Source organism: Protopterus annectens, chromosome 1.part2 (assembly GCF_019279795.1).
Source record: "Protopterus annectens isolate FY-2018-M chromosome 1.part2, PAN1.0, whole genome shotgun sequence".
Taxonomy (NCBI): Eukaryota; Metazoa; Chordata; order Ceratodontiformes; family Protopteridae; genus Protopterus; species Protopterus annectens.
The window spans coordinates 1,221,383,082-1,221,407,413 of NC_056727.1; positions in this window are offsets into that span (position 1 = coordinate 1,221,383,082).

Below are 24,332 nucleotides of genomic sequence, written 5' to 3' on the forward strand. Positions count from 1 at the left end.
CATGGTTACTGGAATAGCCCTTCCATTTAGATTAGCTGTCATGCTATTACAATGTCCTGTGACTACAGGCCATATGTAGCCTGTTATTGCACACGCCAATCATGTTCTTCTTTGTCTGTCACATCCCTTCTGCTATTCTAGTATGGGAGTAATGTTTGCGTCCTTTGCAAATGCACAGAGTGGATTACATTATTTATTTCATCATAACTGTTTATACATAAATTAATTACATACTACTCACATCACTATACGATACCTTTGGTATGTATCATATGACTGTTCTCCTGTGTAGCATATCTGACATATCAATCTACTGTACTATACATTACACATATTTTACATGGTATCCCATAATTCAAAGCATACTTGCACAGTGGGACCACCTTAGACATGTCATTGACGTTATATACCCACACACATGTGTACTGTTACAGTATATCCACATATACTATCCCCTGTTATGGCACGTACTTGTTGGACATACCCTGCCACTGACGGTGGGTCATATGACATTGTTCTGTTTAAAGCCGTCATGTTGCATCCCTTGTGGTGTCTGTGCTGTTTACCTTGTGGCCCACTGCTGGACGCACAACTTCTACAAGCGTTAGTACGATCAGCAAGACATCACTACATAAATACCATTTCCCACTTTATGCATGGCAGACACTTTTAATTACTGCAAACCAGGCTATGCATACACTGACATAACTTAATACAAAACATACTCTACATACAGTTAGTGTTCTACATACCTTGATATCGTTCTGGTATTTCATCTTTATCTCGCTCTTCTGTATCACTCTTTAAACTGTTTCATGGCATGAGCATACAGTTTGCATATCTGGCAAGTCATCCTTATATACGTCGATACCTGCAACATGTGGTTTACTGCCACCAATTGGTATTCCGGTGTGACTAATTACATGCACCTCAGCTGTGCAGCTACTCCATTCACCAACTACGTAGCAACAGTGGGGTATAATTGAATTCTCCACTTGGGCGTTGGCCATTTGCCCTGCCTTCAGGGAGATGGCCTGTATTGTGTTTTGTTGTGTGTAATTGCAACTGCTATGTGTAGAGTCAAGTGTACTTTGGAGTCATGTCCCCCGTGGATTGTGTGTGACAGCTTGAGTATGTGGTTCTACCTGTGACTGTACCTGTCATCCCACCCGTCTGATAAAGGACTATTGCAAACACCTGTAACATTTCCGTTTGTACCGTTATACGATGGATACAATTTTGCATGGCGCCTTTAAATGTGTCTCTCACAAGGTATGTTAATGGTTCAGCAGATGTAATTGACTAACTGGATGTTTGTGCTGTGATTACGGTCTGTATTGCTATTGTTTCCAGTGTGGGGGATGTATGCGGGTGTACTTAGCATATACAGTTTTGTGGGGCTTGCATTTCTACATAGTCCATATATATGTGTGTGAGCCCCTTCCCTAATTACAGTGCTATCACTTAGTAGACTTCTGTTATGGGAATTTACTTTGGGCCATTGTTAGTTGGTTTCTATATGGTATGCAGGTGAGGTTGATACTTCCATATCTCCGGATGTACGGCGATATGTGCAGGGATATTTCTAAATGACCGCTATCCTGTGTATGTCTGTCCCAGATATTTGCAGTCATTGCAGTGGTGTTGGTGTCAGACCCTCTGTGGCATGGCTTGCCACCTTTTCATATGGCCATAGTTGGACACTTGCGGGTCACACAGTGGTGTTTACAGGCTGACATATAGCCAAGGTCAGTACACAGGATAGCACATACTTTTATCCTCATTACATACCAATTGTTCTTGGACCTTGCCTACTTATCAGTTTGCATGTAACATTTCTGTTTCTTACATACAGGCATGAGTATTTCCTGCAACTATTGCATAATATTTGGGACATACTAATGTCCTAAACTCTCGGACAGTTGCCCTTTGTAATGTTTCATGTCAGGGCACACCTGCCCAGGGAGGAGCTGTCCATCCCAATGTGGGACAGGTGTTTACCGCATGCCTACGGTTAGCTATACTAGCACCTACCATAATCATCTACCTCCGAGTTGCCACATACAGACACACGATGCAGACACACACACACACACAGATTACAGTCACATGGAAACACACATGGCACCATCAACAGACACATGCACAGGCTACATCACTAACAACCACAGTTGTACATGGTACCTACGTGGACCGCACCGGTGGCAGTAGTGATTACATGTCCTTACTATCATCATATTGCTCGCAGTTCTACTGTTCCAGTACTGTGTTCTTTCTGTCTTTCAGCTTCCTGGTTACACGTGTTGGTGTGTGACACGTTCCATAGTTGGCGGTATCCTATTTATTTGTACCTCCAAGGTGTTTTGAATGTCGTTGACCTATCTATATTTTTGCAGATGTCAGTGACTCCTTATATATCGACATATATCACACTATCACCCTTTCTATCTGTGTTATATATGTGTAGATATATATATATATATATATATATATATATATATATATATATATATATATATATATATATATCGGACAGGGGTAGTGACAGGCACGCTACGCCTTTCATTGTGTGTTTGTCAGTGTATACTGTGTTTCCTGGACTCCGCACATTTGTGTCTGTACCTGTCACATTACACACCTGCCATAGGTTAAGATTACCTCCCGTCCCACTTTGCGAGGGACAGTCCCTCTTTGTGCAGTTGTGTCCTGCGAAATATTTGTGAACATAGCAAATGTCCTACGACTTTGGGACAAACATATTCCCTATAATTTATGTAATAGTTGCATAAAACACTTATTCTGTATCTGACCCACCTACATGTTACAGGACACGGAACACGTACCTGCGACCATTACTAGAATAAGCTTTTTATCTATGCAAAACACTGACGTTCTGGTTTTCATACTGGCCGGGTGTATTTGTCGGCCTGCAGACATCTGGTATATGTCCCACATTGGCCATTTGAAATGTGGCAACCCTACGGTATGTACATCTTGGCTAGCAATAGTGTTGGGTGATTGTATACATGATTGCCTGTTCCACTCCTGGCAGTGGTCGTTTTCCCCTTCAGAGCAGGTGCTATTTGTTCAGGGGTGACTAATGCTGGTTTCACCTGTTCTGTACATCATTGACCGTGATCTGCGCAGTGGTCGGTGAAGCTTAGCCCTGTTTCGCGCATATCCATATAGTCGTATTTAAACATCGCTTACCAGCTGTGGGCAACGCTTATTCCCGCTAACGTGTGCTACACATATTCTGATGACCTGCATCCGGAATGCATTACCCGTGCCGTCGGGATTATGTTACATCCCTTGCAGGACGTGGGACCGGGAACATGTACGACAGTCACTGCATGTACCACTTGGACATCTGGGGGTTGTACACGTATTATGTAATTTTGTATGTGAAGTACACTACAGCAGTTACTCCACACTACACTCACATGGATAACTCCGTTAGTTTACTAATTGATGGTTCCAGTTAATGGTATGTCCATGTGATGTTTACTGGCTGTACTCTGGCATTGGGTATGTATATCACAATTAGCTACACCCAATAATGTGCTACACCTTCATACGACCGTGGATGCAGCATGCTGGGGTGACGAATATCTGTCATGGGTACATCCCCTGCCTTGACACAACATCCATGATTACATTTTGTGGAGCCCCTCAGTAATGCAGCGGGGAATCCGTGCTGAGTGTGTGTAGGACAGTGCTTACACATGTGCTCCCGCGATTGCCTCTACTCCAGTAAGCAACAGTTGTTTACTCGATGTTGTGGCAATGGGAGTCACTGTTTGCCCCGTTTGGTGTTTTGCCTCTGACAATCGGGCATGTACCTACTGATGTACCTGAGAACCTAAACACACAGCACCGACAGATGCTGATAGGCACATCTACTGTTCAGGTGTTGACATTTCCGTGTTCCAATGGCTGTTGCGTGTACAATGTTTGAGGGCTGCCTATGTAGGATTCCACAGTGGGCCACCTATGCATCACAATTTACAGGTGGTCGTGTTTGTGTGCTATCCATTGTACTGTGTGTGCAGGTGGAGAGGGGTGTCAGTCCGTGGGAGCCTGCACTGTCAAAGTATGTCCTATACGTTCCCTCTCTGCTAAGGCATAGGGATATTGGGCACACCTCCGTCTGCCTACTAGGGCTGGCACAGTGTGTCCATGGTCTGGATCCCTCTGTGTCTGTGTTGGCCTTAGCAATTGTGGTGGGCTGTGAGGCCCTCCCCCATTTTGACCCTGCTGCAGCTGTTTCCGCAGGATCATATTATGTAGCATGGCACATACTATGAAGATGTGGGCACACGTGCCTCGGGAGTACTGCAAGGCTCCACCAGATGTGTCCAAGCAATGGAACCATGATTTCAGCATCCCAAACACATGCGCTATGATGATTCTGGTTTGTGCGTGTGCCTCATTATGGAGTTCTTGCATTGGTGTGTGTGCATTTCTGATGAGGGTCATCATCCACGGCTCCAGTGCATAGCCAGCATCCCCCACAAGGTGGCCTTGTGGGATGTCCCCCCTGACAAATACCTGGTACAGCTGTGAGGCACGCCAGATATGGGAGTCATGGTAGCTTCCAGGGCTGCCAGCACACACATCTATGATAATACCCTGGGCATTGCACATGACCTGGCAGTTGATGGAGTGGAATCCCTTGCGGTTTATGTAGCGCCTACCATACTCACTGGCTGGTGACTTGATTTGTATGTGCGTGCAGTCTATTACACCCAGTACCTCCGGGTAGTTTGCCACACGGTGGAAGTGACGCATATTGCTGGCCAACACCTACTGAGTTTGCTAACATGGCATCCAGGAACTGGTGTAGTACCATGGATGCCGATGCCTGTGAGATCCCCATTATATCTCCAGTTGGCCTTTGAAAGGTACCTGTGGCTAGTATTTGCAAGCTTACACATACCTTTGTGTCCACTGAGATGGGTTCCCCTCTGTTGTTTCTGGTTCTCAGGCGTGGCCAGTACAGCTCTACTATTTGCTGTAAGATGTCCCTGTCCACCCTGTAATGCTTTACTGTCTCCAGATCATTTAGCCCCTGGTAGGTTACCCTTGGTCTGAACACTCTTCTCCTCCTCCGAGGCCTACGGTTGTTGTCGGCATCATCCTCCACAACACCGTCAGTCTGTAACACATGCTGATGAATCACAGCTATGGCAGCTCCCAACATGTACATTTTAAAAGTTCCCCATCTGTTTACACCTATGGTGCAGTGTTTGGGAATACACAGGTGTGTGTTGGGTGCTTTCACACTTTATACTGTTTTGCTGTGAACACTGATGATGTCATAGGGTGTGTATGTACAATCATGGCTACAGGGTATCTTCTGTGTTTTATTAATGGAACCACTATTGTGCTGCCTTTGGTGTTGCATTACATTTGGCTGCCGTGAATTACCTCCTGCCCTTCCATTTACATTTGTGCACGTTACACCTACCATTTGCTGGCATGCATCCAGCAGCCTGCTTTCATTTGTACTTTCCTAGACCTGGCTTATCTAGCGTAATGTGTTCTATTGCCAGTCTACTGTGGGTTTGCTTTGCTCTGCTATGACAGTTCTCCTATCTTTGCATTCCAAGTCCTCCCCTCCTTTCTTTGCAATCCTATGCCTCCCCTATCCTGTTTTGCAGGTTTATGCATGCAGGCTTGTCTACTGTCGTCGATTGGCCGCTGTGAGTTGATTAGTGTTAATTGCTCATTAGTACGCCAATTACCCTGCTTCGGCATTTCCTTCTTTTCTTCCCATGACCTTCCTGTTTCTGCTATTGTTCGTGGCGTGTGCATCCGCTTACCGGGTTTCAGGCACGTTTTCATCCCTGTACACATGCACTTTCGGGCACCATGTGTGCTCTCAGCTAAACAGTTCTATACCTTCCTCCCCACCCCTGTCCTGCAGCTTTGCTTAGCAACAGCCAGACCAGATTTGCATTGCTCCAATGTGCTTACTGATATGGTGGCACGCCCCTCTGCTGATGTCATGTATCACCTCTGATACACTCCTCGGTGTTATAGCGCTGCGCCGTCAGGTACATCCTTAATCCGGCGGGACGTTTCCAATTCAGTATTACCTGCCTCATTTGCACGGCATTGACTACTAATTCATAGTTACAGGCTGAACACTGTCACGGGCCCTTGGCAACCCTTGCGCCTTGCTTATGGTGTGCCATGCCTACCATTGTGTATTATGATGAAATCCTGATTTGTCTTACATTGCGATTTTATGACATTGGTATGTATTTCCTTTGTATTCCTGTTTCCGCACACATGTCCTCCGGTTATACTGTGCGTTACTGTGGACATGACATTAAATGTTGTTTTTTAGGTGTTGTGCATCTTTTCTTGTGCCATTGGCTGTGTATTTAGCCATTGGCATATGTTAACTTTGTAATACATGAGTCTGGTCCACTTCCATAACTCCGATGTTCTGTTTGGGAAAATGTAAACTGTGTTTTTTGGTTTACATTTCCATGGGCTTGCGCTATGCCTGCACCACTTCGTGAATCGCTGTATGCCTTCATTAGCATGGTGCGACACTGCACATGGGGTGATTTGCATACCTATGCTGTGGGCTGCATAGATCTGGCATACGCCGGTAGTGCATGTGGAATTGGTTCGTACCTGAATCGCTCGGCAGACATATTTGGCGTTATCCCACATACTCTACTCCTGTGCCTGGTGCAAGCTTCATGAATCCAGGGGGAACATGTTTGAATCAGCTATTTCAACGAGAAATCAGAATGAGCAAAGAACAATATTTCAGTACAATCTGCCTGCAGATTGAATCTGAACATGCATGTGGGAAAGCCAGACTAGCTTTCCAGTGCATCAAAAAGATAAGGCATAAATTTCAGCTATGAATGGGAATGCTCAATGGTGCTGATGGAAAGATACTGAACGAGCCTGAGAGAATTAAAGAACAATGGAGGAGTTATATTGATGATCTCTATTAAAATTAAGTGGTTGAGGACCATAAAGATGAAGTCCTAATGGAAGAAGAGTAAGAAATTTTGAAAGAGGAGGTTATTGCAGCAATTGATGCCCAGTTAAACATCAAAGCTCCCGGGGTAGAAGAAATACTAATAGAACTCATTAAGGGATCTGATGGAGCCACTGCTGCATTGACCAAATTGTGTCAATGAATTTGGAAAGAAAGTGGCCAACAAACTGGAAAAGATCTATTTTGTACCAATTTATAAGAAAGGAGATTCTAAGGAATGCAGCAACTACCGGAAAATTGCTCTGTTTTCTCATGCAAGCAAAATCTTGCTAAAGATAATCCAATGGTGTTTGCAGTCATATATAGACAGAGAATTGGCAGACTCTCAAGCAGGATTCTGGAAAGGAAGAGGGGCAAGAGATATCACTGCTGACAATCAATGGATACTAGAAAAGACTAAGAAATATCAGAAACCTATTTATTTTTGCAACTGTAAGGCCTTTGACTGTGTCAGTCATGAAAAACTATGGACAACTCTCTTGCAAATGGGAATACTGAAATACATTGTACAGTTAACAAAAAATCTTTATGATGGCCAAGAAGCTATGGTTCAAATGGAATACAGAAACAGATCGCTTGTCACCATATTTGTTCAATCTGTATGCCAAAGCCATATTCCAAAAGGCTATTCTAGTGGAAGGAGGAACACTGATAAACAATCTGAGGTATACCAATAACACAACACTGCTGACTGAAACAAAGGAAGAAATGGAACATCTGCTGAGGACAGTCAGTGCAGAAAATCAAAGGATGGGGCTTGAACTGAACATGAAGAAGACCAAGATTATGTCAACTGATAACATCAATAAATTCAAGCTTGATGCAGAAGAAATTGAGATGGTTTCAAGTATGAACCTTTTGGGTACCCTTGTGACCACTGACAGTGACAGTTGTGACAGTTGAGAGATTTGGATATACCTAATTCTATAAAGCAATAACGCAGGAAATCTGGACAAGGCCAAATGTATTGGGGGAACATAAAACAGTACTAAAAATTGCTCTTGTATAAACTTGGACAGTTGACAGAACAACAGGTATTTCTTTAGCAAGCATTTTTCTGAAGAGTATGAAGTCTGAAACTTAATGTTTGTCATTATTTAGTGACTTCATTCCTAAACGATTTGCCAGAAAACCACAAATGTTATGAGGAACAAACCAAAAATATGAAGCAAAAGACTATTAATTCTGCAAAAATCTGGACAATTAAGAGGTATAGTTCAGCCGGGACTGTCCCCCCTCACAAAATCATGGTCAAATGGGGACTCCCCCCTGCAGCTATTCCAATGTCCCATTACTTAATTATTTCGCTCCGCTTACATAAACACTGTAATGTGCATTCTGCTTTACTTCTACATGACTATCAATTGGGTGATGTAACATGAGTATAAAGGTGTGGTATTTTTAGTGCTTGTATACACCTGAAGAAGCTTAATTGTGAAAGCGCTTGTGTTTGCACCAAGTAAAGGCCTGTTCTGGATTCCAAAGCTGTCTCCGTCTCTTTTTTTTTTGGATTACCTACACTTTTCCACAGAGACGCAGTGGTGGGTTGTCTTCTTTTGGCAATTTTTTCTTTTATTATTATTTATTATATAAGATTCGTATATCCCCTACGCAATAAGACAGAGAATCTGGAAGCAATCTGGATCACAAAGCTTAGAGCCACAGAAGGGCATGGCCTGAATGAGTGTATCCCACTGAAACCTAAATTAAAGATGAGACCACTTCGTAGGTAATATATCCATCTCCTGCTGTCCACAACACAGTATATTTGTTTTATAATATTTTAATAACACAATATATGTATATTTTTTGATGTTTTTTATTTATATATATATATATATATATATATATATATATTATATATTTATATATATTTTTTATATATGTTTTAGTTATTATGAATGAAATAAAATATATTATGATAGATGGGACCAGTCACATGACTATCAGTTGGGTGATGTAACATGAGTATAAAGGTGTGGTATTTTTAGTGCTTGTATACACCTGAAGAAGCTTAATTGTGAAAGCGTTTGTGTTTGCACCAAGTAAAGGCCTGTTCTGGATTCCAAAGCTGTCTCCGTCTCTTTTTTTCTTGGATTCTCTAAATAAAATATTCAAAAGTAAGGACATCAGACTGCAGACAAAAATAAGACTAGTTCAGACTCTCATATCCTCGGTTGTCAACTGTTGTTGTTCTTCTTTTGGCTTTTCCCTATGGCTGCAAAATCTGCAAGATCTGTTAACAAGATCAAAGGAAGACTGACTCATTCAAAATGTGGTGCTGGAGAAGAATCCTGCATGCATCTTGGAAAGCAAGGCAACAAGTTGATCATAGAAGGAATTAAACAGGAAATGCCACTCGAAACACAAATGATGAAACTGTATTTGTCATACTTTGGTCACACGGTTTGAAGGGTAAGATCACTAGAATAGGACATCATGATTGAAAAGACTAGCATATGTCCAAATCACAAAACATGGAACACAAATACACGAAAGCGCTTAACATCAACAAGCGCTTCCGTGTGTGTGCCTGTTTCATAGATCGAACTACAGTGCGGGTAAGGGAAAATTCCCTTTCCCCCACTGTAGTGCAATATCGGAGTGAGAATAATAAAGTAGGGGGGGGTGTGGGGGCCACAGCTCCCATGTGGGGGGTGCAGGGGGGAGAAGCCCCCCTACAGAAAAGTAGATTTTATTTTTGAACTACACATACACGGATGTGCTTTTCGATGTTAAGTGCTTTCGTGTATGTGTGTTCGATGTTTTGTGAGTCGGACATATGCTAGATGAGCATGTGTCCTAGACCAGCTATATATACATATATATATATATATATATATATATATATATATATATGTGTGTGTGTGTGTGTGTGTGTGTGTGTGTGTGTGTGTGTGTGTGTGTGCGCACTGAGGTGGTGGTGCTGCGGTAGCATTGTTGCCTCCCAGTAAGATGTTGTCCTGTTTGATTCTCAGCTAAAGCATCTTCTGTGTGGAGACATGCGTGAATGGGCGTACCTTCATTGAAGGTTATGCGTCAGACCTGGCAACTCGGCACGTAAAAATCTACTGCCAATCATTAGTGGACCGGAGTTCCGCTGTGGCGACCCCTAACCAGGAAAAGCCGAAAGACACAACAATATATATATATATATATATATATATATATATATATATATATATATATATATATATATGGATCTATTTCATATGGTTCACATTTCAGAATGTCGACATTCATATGGCTGAGACCATATGATCGACATTCGAAATGTCGACCATAGAAGTAAAAATAAAAAACAAAAAAAAAACTTACCTTCACTCTGCATCCCCCATGTGGGCCCCCCCCCCCCCCGGAACTTAAATATACCAACTTGCACTATGGACATTTTTCCATTCCACACTGTACAGAGATGCCAGTTCTGCATGGCTAACATTTCAAATGTCGGTTATATGGTCTCAGCCGTATGAATGTCGACATTCTGAAATGTTGACCATGTGAAGGGAACCCATATATATATATATATATATATATATATATATATATATATATATATATATATATATATATATATATATATATATATATATATATATATATATATATATATATATATATATATATATATCTACATATATATATGGGAGCGCTACAGAATCCTGAAAGCCCAAAATTCTGAAGACCAAAATCCTTAGACCAAAATCCTGAAAGTTCAAAATCCTGAAAACTCAAATTTCTGAAAACACGCAGCATACCAACACTTACTATATTCCAGCACAAGTGCATACAGAAGCAAATAAAACACAAACCATATTACACTTCTCCAAGTATAAGCAGGGGGGCAAGCCTAAATATGGATTCACTTTATAATCTCAAATACTGAAATCTCGAATTTCAGTTTTTTGAGACCATAAAGTCAAACGTTCCAAATCTCGAAACCCCAAAACCTCAAAACACAAAATCACGCACATAAACACCACATACACAACACAACACATACATCATCCAACCCACACCACAACAAATAAAACACACACAAACACAAAAACACAAACAAGCAAACCTGCAATACATATAAGCAGGGGGGAAAGCCCCCCTGTACCCCCCATGTAGGAGGCTGTGCCCCCCATCCCCCCTAATTATATATACTAACTTCAAGATCGCACAAAAAGGAAAAGACAGCAAACTCACGCCCAGGCATTGCACAGTCCCTTACACACAAACACACATCACACATATACAAACACCAACACATACAACACTTACACACTCATAACAAATAAAAAGATTGTTGGAAAGTCACCAAAAGTAGACACCGGTGAAATAAAGTAGGTTAATCCAGGAAACATTCAACACATAAATGCCCCAATACTCGTATGTTTTCTTCGTAATCCAGACTTCATCAGACACTGAAATAACACACAGAGACAGACCTTAAAAAATACATTCAAAATTCCCAACCAATAAAATCAAACATCCAGTAATCCACTTAAGATCATTAATATAGTTAAATATTTATAAAACATTAAATATATATCACATAAAAACTTTGATTAAACCCTTTATATAAATATGAAATATGTAAAACATAAATATACATATAAAATGCATGTATATGTGCACAGAAAACTAATTGATGGCTGAAAAACAAAATTAATTATTTGTTTTCAACCTACTATGAATATATTTGCTAAACACAAATCTAAGAACATATTTAAAACAATACCCCTATCTAGTGGCCGAGGAATATATTACAAGTGCCAAATCGAAATAAAGATAGGCATTGCAAGTGCCAGATACAACTCTTACACACTCATACTTTCACCTACCTATCCTAACCCACATGTACAACATACAAGCACACTCACATACATTCAAACTCTGACACAAAACCCTTACAGAACACTTACTTACCTTAAATCGCACCTGCATCCAAGGATGACACCATACACATCCACAGAAAACACCAGATGTAACGAAGCATAAAGCCATAGCCATGAATTTGAGATATTTGAATTCGCAGTTATGGGCTTTCACTATTTTAAAAATTCCACTTTATAGTCTCGAGATACTGAAATTCGAAATGTCAGTAGTTTAAGCTTATAAAGTGTAACTCTATATATATATATATATATATATATATATATATATATATATATATATATATATACATAAATTTAGGGCTGATAGGCACTGAATTTTCTATACAGCTGCTTACAATCTGATAAAGTGTGTGTGGCATCCACTTGAGGTTATGTGATGTGTTTGGTCTTCTATAAGTTGCAGTAGGTTTGTCATTGAGAAGTCCCTATAGATCTCATTTAAGGGAGGGATACCAACAGGCCTAACCTAGAAAATCAATGATTTGTGCATAAAGTTAACCAGCAAGAAAGAGTTACATGATGAGTATACATGTGGAGTCTAAGCCAGTATGGAAAAGGTCAAGAGTATTAGACACTCTGGTGGGTAGTTCTAAAAGTTACTCCAGTATATTGGCATTATCATAGTCTAAGAAATGCTGAGCATATTCATTTTTATAGACATGAGTGTGCCAGTCAATGCCTGAATAATTGAAATTTCCTAACAAGAGGTATTTATTTTGATATTTAAACTATTGGTGGTGTCAAGGTAGTGTCTATGATCTTGGGGGGGGGGGGGTGGAGCATTGAAGGGTATCTCTAGCTAGAAAAGAAGTAATAATTGTATTCATTAAGGGAGATTTGGATCTTCAGGAACCTCAAGTTCTGGCCATGCATAATTTGAGATGAGGTGATAATACTTCGAACAAATACATATACTCCCCTGCATTAAACCAAGAGCTTGAAGGCATGATAGGCAGTAAACCCTGGTATAGAGGAGTACGGTCATTACACTCAAACAATGACTCAGTGTCTATACAAATATGAATATGTTCAAGTTACAGGTGGGCCTTAAGTTCTAGTATCTTTCTAATTAGACTATTAGTGTTGATATTGGACTGGATTCAATAAAGCCTACACTGTGTGCTAAGACCGTGTGTTTGACAAACACGTGGCAGCAAGCTGTTTCGTATTCAGTAAGTCACTCTACATGAGCCGCACAAATACGCTAAACATTGTCACATGCTAACTGCAGCAGAAGCAGCTGAATTAACCAAGATGGTGGAGATATTCAACAAGCTATAAAGCAATTGTGTGCACTCAGTGCAGGTTTTTGCCTTGAATTCCGAAACCAATTGGTATACAACCATATAAACTACTCTACATGGAAACAAGATTAGGTGCTGCTGTTGCTGTTCTACACGTGTAGGTGCAACAGGCCCAAGTCTATGCTGCTGCTGCCACTAATAGATGTCGGCCAAGAAGGAGAAGGGTGTTTAGACCCATTTAACTTTTCATGTTCTGCATGAGGTGGAAACTGTACAGCATTACTGAGTGGATAAAGTCACACTACAGGAACTCTGCACACATGCTTACCACCTAAGGGGGTAAAACTTTCATCTTATTCACATGCATACAGTAAAATTGATGCCAGGCAATGAACATGATCTTTACTTACCCATGTAATGGTTGTGTACTGCTAGCATCACAGAGTCAGCCCTGAATTAAAACACTTATAACTGCCAATCTATCAAGGCAAGTGTTCAGCCTGGAATAGGAAAATAAATGGCTAAGAACACAAATGAGTGGCATATCCTTGCATGTTTTTAAACGTTTTTATCCGTTGATTTTATCGTTCTATTGAACTGCTTTTTTGGCTTCCGGAGAGCAACTGGAGAGAGTCCAACTTTTCATTTTTCAACTATCAAAGATACACACATTACAAATACCTGTAAGAAAGCAATAGGAATTTCAAAAGAGCATCACAAACATATATATATATATATATATATATATATATATATATATATATACTAAGCACTCAGTCAGCTATGCACCCTGGGCATCAGACAAAAGACTTATGCATCCCTGAAGGCAAAAGATAGAAAACAAGGATATGGCATAGTTATCAATCACCTGGGGTGTTGTGGTGGGAGGAAGGCATATTAGACTGACACAAAAGGTAGTGAGTGCATGTAAGTAAGAATTCCTCAAGGTGAAGCACATGTGCGAGTGTCTGCAAGAACACATCCAAGCTCTGTGCTAGGTCTACATCCTTGTATGTTGGACAGGTGTGAGCCATGCATGGTAGAGGTAACAGTTCATCATTGTTGTCCCCATCCATGACAGTTGCTTCTCCACTGACATCAATCACATGTTGGTGTGCAGTTTCCACTGAGCTCTCTGGATCTCTGACAGTGGAAAGGAACTCTTCATTTGGTGTCAGTGGTGGCTTAGTAGAAGCCCTGCCCCCCCAAAACTGGATGTTCATGGGCAACTGCAGCTGCTCTCCTCTGGGCTGATGAAATCAAATTAGTGGCCCTATGACACACCTGATCATAAGTCCTGGTGCGACCCTTATGGCATTGACATTGACTGTCTGGTTCCAAATCTGCCTGCAGACTGAACACATATTTACTACTTCCTGACAGTTTTTTTTACATCTAGTTTAAGAAGCTGTCTTTTAAATTGTACCTGCACACAAGAACCAGATCAGAAAATACAAATTCCACACTTTTCACACAGCTCTAATAACAGGATATGTCACCCACATCATATAATGATGGCACCATCTACAAAGACCAGTAAGACAAGGCAAAAGCATACTTCATGGATGATGCAATTATATACCGTGCATACATGTGGGTTAATTAACCACAACAGCCACATTGTGTGTGTGTGTGTGTGTGTGCGTGTGTGTGTGTGTGTGTGTGTGTGTATGTGTGTGTGTGTGTGTATGTGTGCGTGTGTGCGTGCGTGTGTGTGTGCGTTTGTGCATGTGTGTGTGTGTGTGTGTGTGTGTGTGTGTGTGTGTGTGTGTGTGTGTGTGTGTGTGTGTGTGTCTATGTAATGTGTAACTGTGTGTGAATAGTGAAAATGACACGAGTCTGTATCCTACTATCATCTATCCGGTCCCTTGCAGAACAGATATTCTGACAGTCATACATTCCTACACAGCCATTTCATACGGATCTCTCAACATCTTCTCCCAAATATGCAGTGATGATGTCATCCTCTACAAAATTGTCCAGCAGCAGTGTAAAAGTCAGACTTATGATGTGGCACTTGCATTGAGTTCTCTAGCTTCTATAACTAGTTAGATGGGGGGTTTAATCTCACTGCAGTCAACTTGTGTGTTCAAAGTCAGAAGAGCATCAGTCTGTATCCCACTGTCTTCAATCCAGTGTTGCATGCAGAACAAATATTTTGACAGCTGGACATGCATACACAGTCATTTCATACAGGCCTCCCAACATCGTCTCCCAAACATACAATGATGTTGTGATCTGTTATAAAGAGTTGTCTGACATTATGAAAGCCAGGCTTGTGCTGTGGCTTTTGCACTAAGTACTGTGTTCTGGTGATTGTTAAACAGGGGTCTAGTCTCACTGTGGTTAACTTGTTTATGTGTTTGTGTTCAGTTAATTCACATTGTAGAGAGCATTTTAGAACAGAATGTTAGGCACTCTTACTACCATCTTCTCAACAGACACTGGTGACGACATAATCTATAAAGTGTTGTCTGACACCATGAAACCCAGACTTGTGCTGTGACACTTGCATTATGTACTGTGTTCTGTAGATAGTTAAGCAGGAGTTCCATTCTTAGTGTGGTCAACTTGTGTGCTTGTGTTCACTTAGCTCACATTCTAGAGATCAGTTTAGAAGAGCATGTGAGACACTCCTACTACCATCTTCTTCTCACCAGACACTGCTGATGTCATCAGCTATAAAGTGTTATCTGACAGTATGAAAACCAGACTTGTACTGTGGAACTTGTGTTAAGTACTGTGTTCTGAAGGTAGTTAGGCAGGGCTGTAGTCTCACTGCAGTCAACATGTGTGCATGTGTGCATTCAACAATCAATATGGTGCCAATTTTAGAATGTTGTGTGAGTCCACTGTATAAAGTGTACTCTGGCAGTATGTAAGTCAAACTTGTGCAGTGGCAGTAACAATAACTACTGTGTTTTCCAGCTTCTGTAACTAGATATTTAGGGGTTATAGTATGATAATAGACAACTTGACTGTATATGTTCAAATCGTATTTCTGAGACAGTTTTTACACTAAGATATGACTCCACATCTATGTCATACACTCCTCCTAACATGCTTTCCTCAGCATACAATGATGCTATCATACTCCATAAAGTGCAACGTGACACGTTAAAATTAGACATATGTGGCAGTGCTAATCTTACATTGCATGGCATTAATCTTCTACAGCTACACATGTGTAATGTTCATATCTGACCCAGTGTACTCCTGTGTGTGGTTGCTGGTATATTATGGTCATTGTATGATCTTTTGAATCACTTTTCATTTTACCACCACTTATGAGAACCTTTAATGTAGCCCCATGCATCTAACATCCACTTTTTTCCTTTGCCACATGACATCCTTCCTGCAGAGGAGTGGAGGAAGTTCTTGTGTCAAAGGTGCATACACACATCATGAAGAAGAGTCATTTCATGAGCCTCTGCAAGTCATATCCAGACTACTGGATGTGTGTTTGCTAATTTTGTCATGGGGTGGTGCACATGTTGGGAGGGTGGCTTAATGGCTAAGGTGTTTGCCTTACAAACACAAGGTGCAGGGTTTGAGTCTCACAAGGGATAACTGGCTAGGCTTAAAATGGCTTGCAAGGGCAGTTAGCTTAGTACTAAACTATGAACTGTAAACCTATGTCACTTATGGACAAAGGCAGTATGTAATGCAATCAAACAAATGCACACATTCGCACATAGCCTTACTATCTTCCACCATATAGATGTAGGGAGGAAGAGTTTGACTTAAATGGTATAATAATGGCTAGGATTTTATGTGATGTTGGCCATTAGCTTAGTAATGTCCTATAATCCTATGAAGATTTCACATCTCAATGTTGCTGTCATCAACATGTGCTATGTTGAGGTATGGATGTATGGCAATCCTACAAGAGGGTATTACAGTCTGTGATGTGAAGTAATGTACTTATGGCCACTGCTGAGATTTGACTGCATGTTCCTTCCATAACAGCTATAGTAATATTCCTCCTGAGAACTTTTAACATGGGATGATGCTATGTATATTGTTGGCTTAGGAAAATATGCATTTTTGTAGTGGAGCAGATCAACATTCTAGGCAGTTTTCATGCAACCATCACAGTGACACTTGCCGTATGACACATGTGCATGTACGTATGCCTATCATCATTAAATGCTCTATGACATACTAAAATAAAAATTCATAATGATTACATGGTCACATAAGACTTGTTTCATCCACATGTTGTAATTCTGTAATATGCACTAAAATGTCATATGTTTTGATTCAATTGCAACCTTGTAGAATTCATTGTATGTGCAATTGTGCAGCTATTATCAAGAATTACTGAGGTGGTCACCAGCACCATTGTGCAAATCTCAACATTTGTGTCAGTAACTGTTCTGCATGTGCCACAACAAGCTTATTTATAATGTGTCCTTATATGGAATCAAGACACTCAAACACACTTTTCCAATGAAAAACATACTGGCATATGTTGTGCAATTGATGTAATTATGTGACATTTGTAGAGCTATATGACTGTGTGAACAGTACCACTGTGTAGCAGGTGATGCATAAAAAGGATTGTATTTGGAGGTGGGGCTGTTACAAATCATTTTTTTTTTAAATAAGTGTGAAATGTTAAAGGGAATACACAACTACGTACAGGGTGTTTGTGGATGCCACCAGCCATACTCAACCAGACATGAATAACAATCTGCTAGCTGACAGTTTTTCTCACACTTCACCCATCCTGTTCCCACTGGCCATCACCCAAAGTACGCATGCAAACATTACTTAGTTTGTTTTCTCAGGAGAGCAGCTCGTCTGTGTGCTCTCTATGACTAATAACACAGGATCAAGGGGCCCTGACACCATGCCAGATTGCCTATACCACAACTTTAAACCTGGCCTAGCACACACAGTTGGATCCCTACTTAAACACAGCCTCCAGCCAAACTATGTTCTTGCTGAAGGGTGAACAGCAACAGTCATCTGTCTGAACAAGGGGGGACCATCACCTGATGCAGGGAATTATACACTGATAATCCTAACTCCTCACATCAGAGAGGCAGATCAATGATTCATCATGGACCTTATCAAAAAGGTGACAGGTAATCTCACAACAGTGTACCAAACCCATTTTGATATGTTAAGGCTATATCACATCTGTTAAATCTGTTTGCCGTCTCCAAGAAGGTTACCAAGAACATGCATGAGGAAAAGATTGTCATCCCTCATAACTTGACCTAGCCAAGACATTTGACAAAAATCCACCCTCAGGTATTACATAGAAACTGTCTCAAGTGGGCATAAACACATGTGTAAACAAGTGGTTAGATAAATGGATAAGACACAGAATAGATAATGTCAAAGATGTGGAGTCACCTCTAGCTAGAGTTCAGTGACCATGTTTATACCTCAGGATTCTGTACTAGGCCCTTTCCTGATCAGAATTTAAGTCTCAGATGTCATCCTTTGTCTAACCAGCTTTGTGGATGACTCCAAATTAAAGACAAGACTATTATGGATAAACTGCAGAAAGTATTAACACATAAAAGTGGATGTTGCCAGAGCCATGGAGACAAATGCACAAGCTAATTACAGTATAGACAGCACACACCTATGAGCAGATCAAGTGATATGTGACCTGGGTACTCTGGTAGATAGTAAGTGGAACTTCCACCAGCATGTGATCTCAGTGGTGACAAATTCATTGTATGTAGTACAACTACTGGGTATGGGCAGGCCATCCACATCAAAGGGCATTATATTCCCATTGTTCTCAGCCCTCACTACACCAATAATTGAGTACAATGCACCCTTTTGCATGTACCTCAACATACATCTTCCAGGGAGGCTTTATTCAAGTGCATCACGTTTGTCATAGTGAGCTTCCACACATCTTTTTGTTCATACATAAGCATCCTTTGTGATGCATAACCATTAGGTGTTGACAATACAGACTTGCCTTCAAGGTCTTATACAAGATGCATGTGTGATATGCCTTCCTTTGATGCACGCAGTAAATACACAGCTCATTGACAACATTGCTGGCATGGGTTACATTCTTGGAGGGTGGATTGTAGCATACATGTATCATGCAAACCTCTCAAATAGCCAGGATTGCTCATAATTTAAACTACAGGTGTAGCAGTGTTCCTTTTAATACCTCCACAAAGTGGCCATTTTTAAGGAAGGTGTGCTTGATTCCAAAATATAGATTACTGACAAATTATTACAGTTGTATAAGTGTGTTCATGCAGAGTATATATATTAACTCACAATCGCATATTTATGTCAGTGACACAGATTAATGGTGGTATTATTATGATATTGCCCATGATTGTGTGTATTACTTTTTGCTGACATTACATTCATATTCAAGCATGCTGCACATTCTCAGAATATTCACATACCCCCTATTGTATATATCTCCTTTGATAATTGCCCTCTCCAATGATCACATCAGGGTGTTACATCATAGCCAAACCATCTCCTTTGATATGTGAAGTTGTGTGACAGTCACATAGAGGTATACAAAAACTGTGTGATGATATGAATATACCCTCACAGGAGGTGTCGATAGCAATACATACTGTATTATGTACATAAGTGATTACTGTTCATGCTACAACTTCCTTGTCTTTGGGGTATACTTACATTGACATGACCTAATCTGGTGTACATTCCTATATTTCATTTGCCCTCTTCCCCTTTCTTCATTCCTACAATTCATGTCTGTGCCCTTTTCAGTACACACAGTTTTCCTCAGACTACTGTGTTAATAATGGCAGTCTATGTACCCTTATTGATCACCAGCAAAACGTTTATTTCAGTATGGCAAAAATATGTTTATACTATCTCATCCTAGGTCAGAAATACTTGATTACTTCAGAATGGCATCAACTACTTACCTTGTCTTGGTATCTAGGCACATTCTTGCTCACATACAAATATCTCAAGCACAGGCTTTAATACCCTTCTAGCTTACCAATATATGAAAACACTTGCTCCCATAATGTGTCCAGACTGTTCTTAAAAATATCTAAACTAGTACTTGTTTTAATGTAATTTGGTAGTCTTTTCCATGCATCAGCTACTCTGTCAGAGAGACAATTAGTACACTTCTCATTCCTATAGAATCTTCTACATGGGTTGTCTGATGATTCTTTTACTTTTTGATAACCAGAAACATTCCCAGAGGTAGTTGTCTCTAAATGTCCTATATACTTGAATAAGATCTCCTCTTAGATATCTGTAAAAAACACTGTACAAGTTCAGATATTTTAGTCTTTCATAATAATTAAAATTTTCACATCCATGGATGCCCTTGGTATACTTCCACTGTACTGTTTCCAGTTTACTCTTGCTTGTTTTCTTATAGGGTTTCCATATTGTTATTCCATACTCAAGTTTGGGTCTAATGTAACTAACGAAAAATGAATTCATCATTTTTGATTTCCTAGACTTTATAAATCTTTTTATACAACCTATAGTTCTGTAACTGTTATTAACCAATTGGTCAATATGATTAGAAAAACTCATAGCTGAATCTATCCATATACCTAGGTCCTTAAATTAATACAGTTTCAATCACTATGTGCCGTATTAAATATTCACCTTTCAGTTTATGTCTCCCAAATTTCATATACTTAGTTTTTTGATGTATTTATCAGCATATTATTCTCCTGTGCCCAAATGGTCAATTTAGTCAAGTTATTCTTGCAGATAGGCCTTATCTGTAACACATGTAATCAGTTTACCCAATTTCAGGTCATCAGCATGTAGACTGTAGAACACCTCAGATGAAAAAGTCAGGTCTGAAAGATACAATCTAAAGAAGTAAGGGCCTAGGACAGAGCCACGTGGGACACCCTGACTGCAACCAAGGATTTCACCTGCCCAGTTGCTGTATAATACTTGCCATGCCCTATTTCTAAACCATGCAGCTATCCACCTTATCAAGTTGTACTAAATTTATTGATCTGTGTTTTGTGTATGACCCTGTCAAATGCTGAAGTTACATCTGCATAAATTACATCACAGCACACTTTTTCATTCATAGCTGTTATTATATTATTGTTATAGAACATCATGTTACAGGTGGCAATAGGTCTGTTTTCAGCATATGCATGCTGATATATAGTTTCAAGTCCCATCCTATCCAGTTCTGACAATAACTTATCCAATATTACCTTCTCAATTATTTTTCCACAACATGAAAGTAGACTTAAGGGTCTATATGACTCTAGGTTTGTCCTACTCCCCTTTCCCTTGAAGACAGGTTCAATAAGGTATGTCTCCAGTCTTGAGAAATCTTACCATATTTGCATGACCTAGTGAATAATAAATATAATGGTACCATAAGTTTTTGCTGAAATGTTCTCAGGTCATTGTTACTAATTCCATCTCCTCCCAGTGCTTTGTTTGGATCCAGTTTGCACAGTTCTTTTTCAATATAATCTAATTTGATTCCAGCATCTGGGGTTACCTGGATGTCACTAGGACAACTTATCATCCCTTTTGTGCAGCCAAAGTGTTTTGTATAAGATTTTATAAATATATCTATAATCTGTTGTGTCTGAGAATAAATTTTAGAATCTGCACAGTTTATCAATTTGTGTGTCTACTCCTTCCACATCTTATATATCTATCAAAAGGTTTCCTATTATGCTCAATATCTTCATATAAATGTTCTTCAAAATTTTCTTGATCTTGCTCATGCTATGCTTAATCGGTTTGTCCATCTTGTTTATTTCAGTTTTCAAAGTTGTAGTTCAACCTCACTTCCATTTCTTATATTTTTTGCCTTTCACCTTAATCAGATATCTTGTCCTTATGGAAATGTATCCCCTGATGTTGTATGCTTAGATCCTAATGTTAAACATTATTTTTGATTTTCTGGACTCAAACAATTTCTCTTTCAAAACTTTCCACATTCCATCTGCAGTTTTCCACTAAACACCTCACTCCAGCTAGTTTTGCATAGTGACTGTTTTGCTTCCATATAATCTGTTATTTCTTGGTGAAGGCAAGACTCAAGACCAGTGTCTTTCCTACCTCTTGCAAATACACAGTAAGTTCCATCATGTTTCTCTACTTGCCTCTCTGGGTGGAACACCTCATGTCATTCACCTCAATGTCTGCTTTCATCAGTTCATAGTTATATTTGTTTAGTTTAAGGGTCCTTAAAGACTTTGTTACATCATAGATCCTAATAGCAGACAAGCGGCAGTCACCCTTTTCATATCTTATCTACTAAATGTGTGGTCTGTATGCTTAACTATGCAGTCATCTATAACTAAAACATTTTGCTATGTAAAAGTAGACTTAAAGGGATTAGGACTGCTTTTTCTGGTCACTCTTGAGTGATCTGCGTGGATCTGCTGTAAGTGTGAGCAGAGAAAATGTGAGTGTTGCCTTATATGCTGGAGGCTGGAATCTTTTTGGGTACATTCTAGGAGTCTTTGTCAAAACTTTCTTTTCAGCCTCAGCATGCATTCTGGATCCAGTGGTATGTTGTGAATGATGAGGGGTTGAAAAGGTATAATACTTATGATAATGGGAGGTTGTAAGACGTTTGCCACCCTGCTTTTTACATATTCACATTTCTTGCAGGTAGTGCTATGAATTATTAAAAGCAGTGAACAATAGGTATCCATAAGGCAGTTGCTACACTGCCTTAGAACATCTGATATGGTCAGACTGGCCATAGATAGGTGAGAACAGACTATTGAGCTGTACTGCCAGAGGTTGGGGCACTTTGTCCAACTGCAATTCTAAGAGGTTGTTGAAAGAGACTACTAAAGAACCCTGCAGATTTATGGATGAAATATTCCGGGTGATACTGAGAAGATAGGTTAGATAGTAGCTAATCTAGCAATACTCAGACATCATCGTTATCATCATCAATCAGCTTTTTCCCATTTTCTATGTGGGGGCCAGGGTGTCATGTCAGCTGTTGCCATCTCTCTCTGTTCAGTGACGTGCTCCCACCTTCTTCAACACTTATGCCTGACTTTTGAAGGTCTTCTTTCACAACCCATTCACCTTTTTGCTGGATGCCATTGTTTTCTCTTGCCTTCTTCCTGCCTGTCCCAAATTTTCTTCATCAGATTGTCTTCTGCTTTCTGCACATGTGCCTTAACCACAGTAATCTGTTCTCTTTTACCTTTTTGGACAATTAGAGTTTCTTTGGCTTCTGCTCTTACATCCTCACTTCTTTGTCTGTCCCACAGAGTGCAACCTACCACCCATTTCAGGCACTTCATCTCCATCACCTCTAGGTTCTTCAACTGCTCTGCCTTTACTGTCCAGGTTTCTGTACCATTCAGTAATATTGGTCACACTATTGTTTTGTGTACCTTATTTTTCAGCTTCTTCGGCATCCTTCTGTCATACACGACATCTGACACTCTGTGCCAGTGGGCTACAGCCCCTTTGATTCTAGCTTTGACCTTCTCATTCAGACTTCCCTTCTTCTCAACCACCCTTCCTAGGTACTTGAAGTTGTTAACCTGTTCCACTATTTTCCCTGATATCTGAAGTGTCAATTTCTTCTCAACTCCCACATTTTCTGCCATTACAACAGTCTTATCTATTTTCAGTGTCATCCCATATGCCTTCAGTTTTGCATAACATTCCCTTATCCTTTGCTGAAGGTCTTGCTCAGAGTCTGCCTTTAATGCTAAATCATCTGCATAGAGCATCTTTGTTTATCTGTCTCCTATATCCTATTTACTAATGAAGTCCATTACCAGTATTAAAAGCTGTGGGCCCTGAGATGAACCCTGATCCACACCCACTCTTAGTGGGAACCCATCTGTGAGACTGATCATTGTTTGTACTTGAGTTATTGGGTCCTTGTACATAGCTTGCACTAATTCTACCCATGTTTTTGGGACTTCGAACCACTGCAGGACTGCTCCAAACAACTTTCTTGGGATCTTGTCATATACTTTCTCCAAGTCCAGGAATTCCCAGTTGGACTCTTTCCTCATTTCTACCTTCTTCCCAAGTGTCTGTCTCACTCCAAACATTGAGTCAATTATTTTGCATCCTGATCTGAATTCGAACTACTCATTTCCCATCTTGCTTTCTACTACTCTGCATATCCATTTATCAATCACCCTCTCCAAAACTTTCATGCAATGTGACGGGAGTTTGATACCTCTGTACTACCCACAGTTG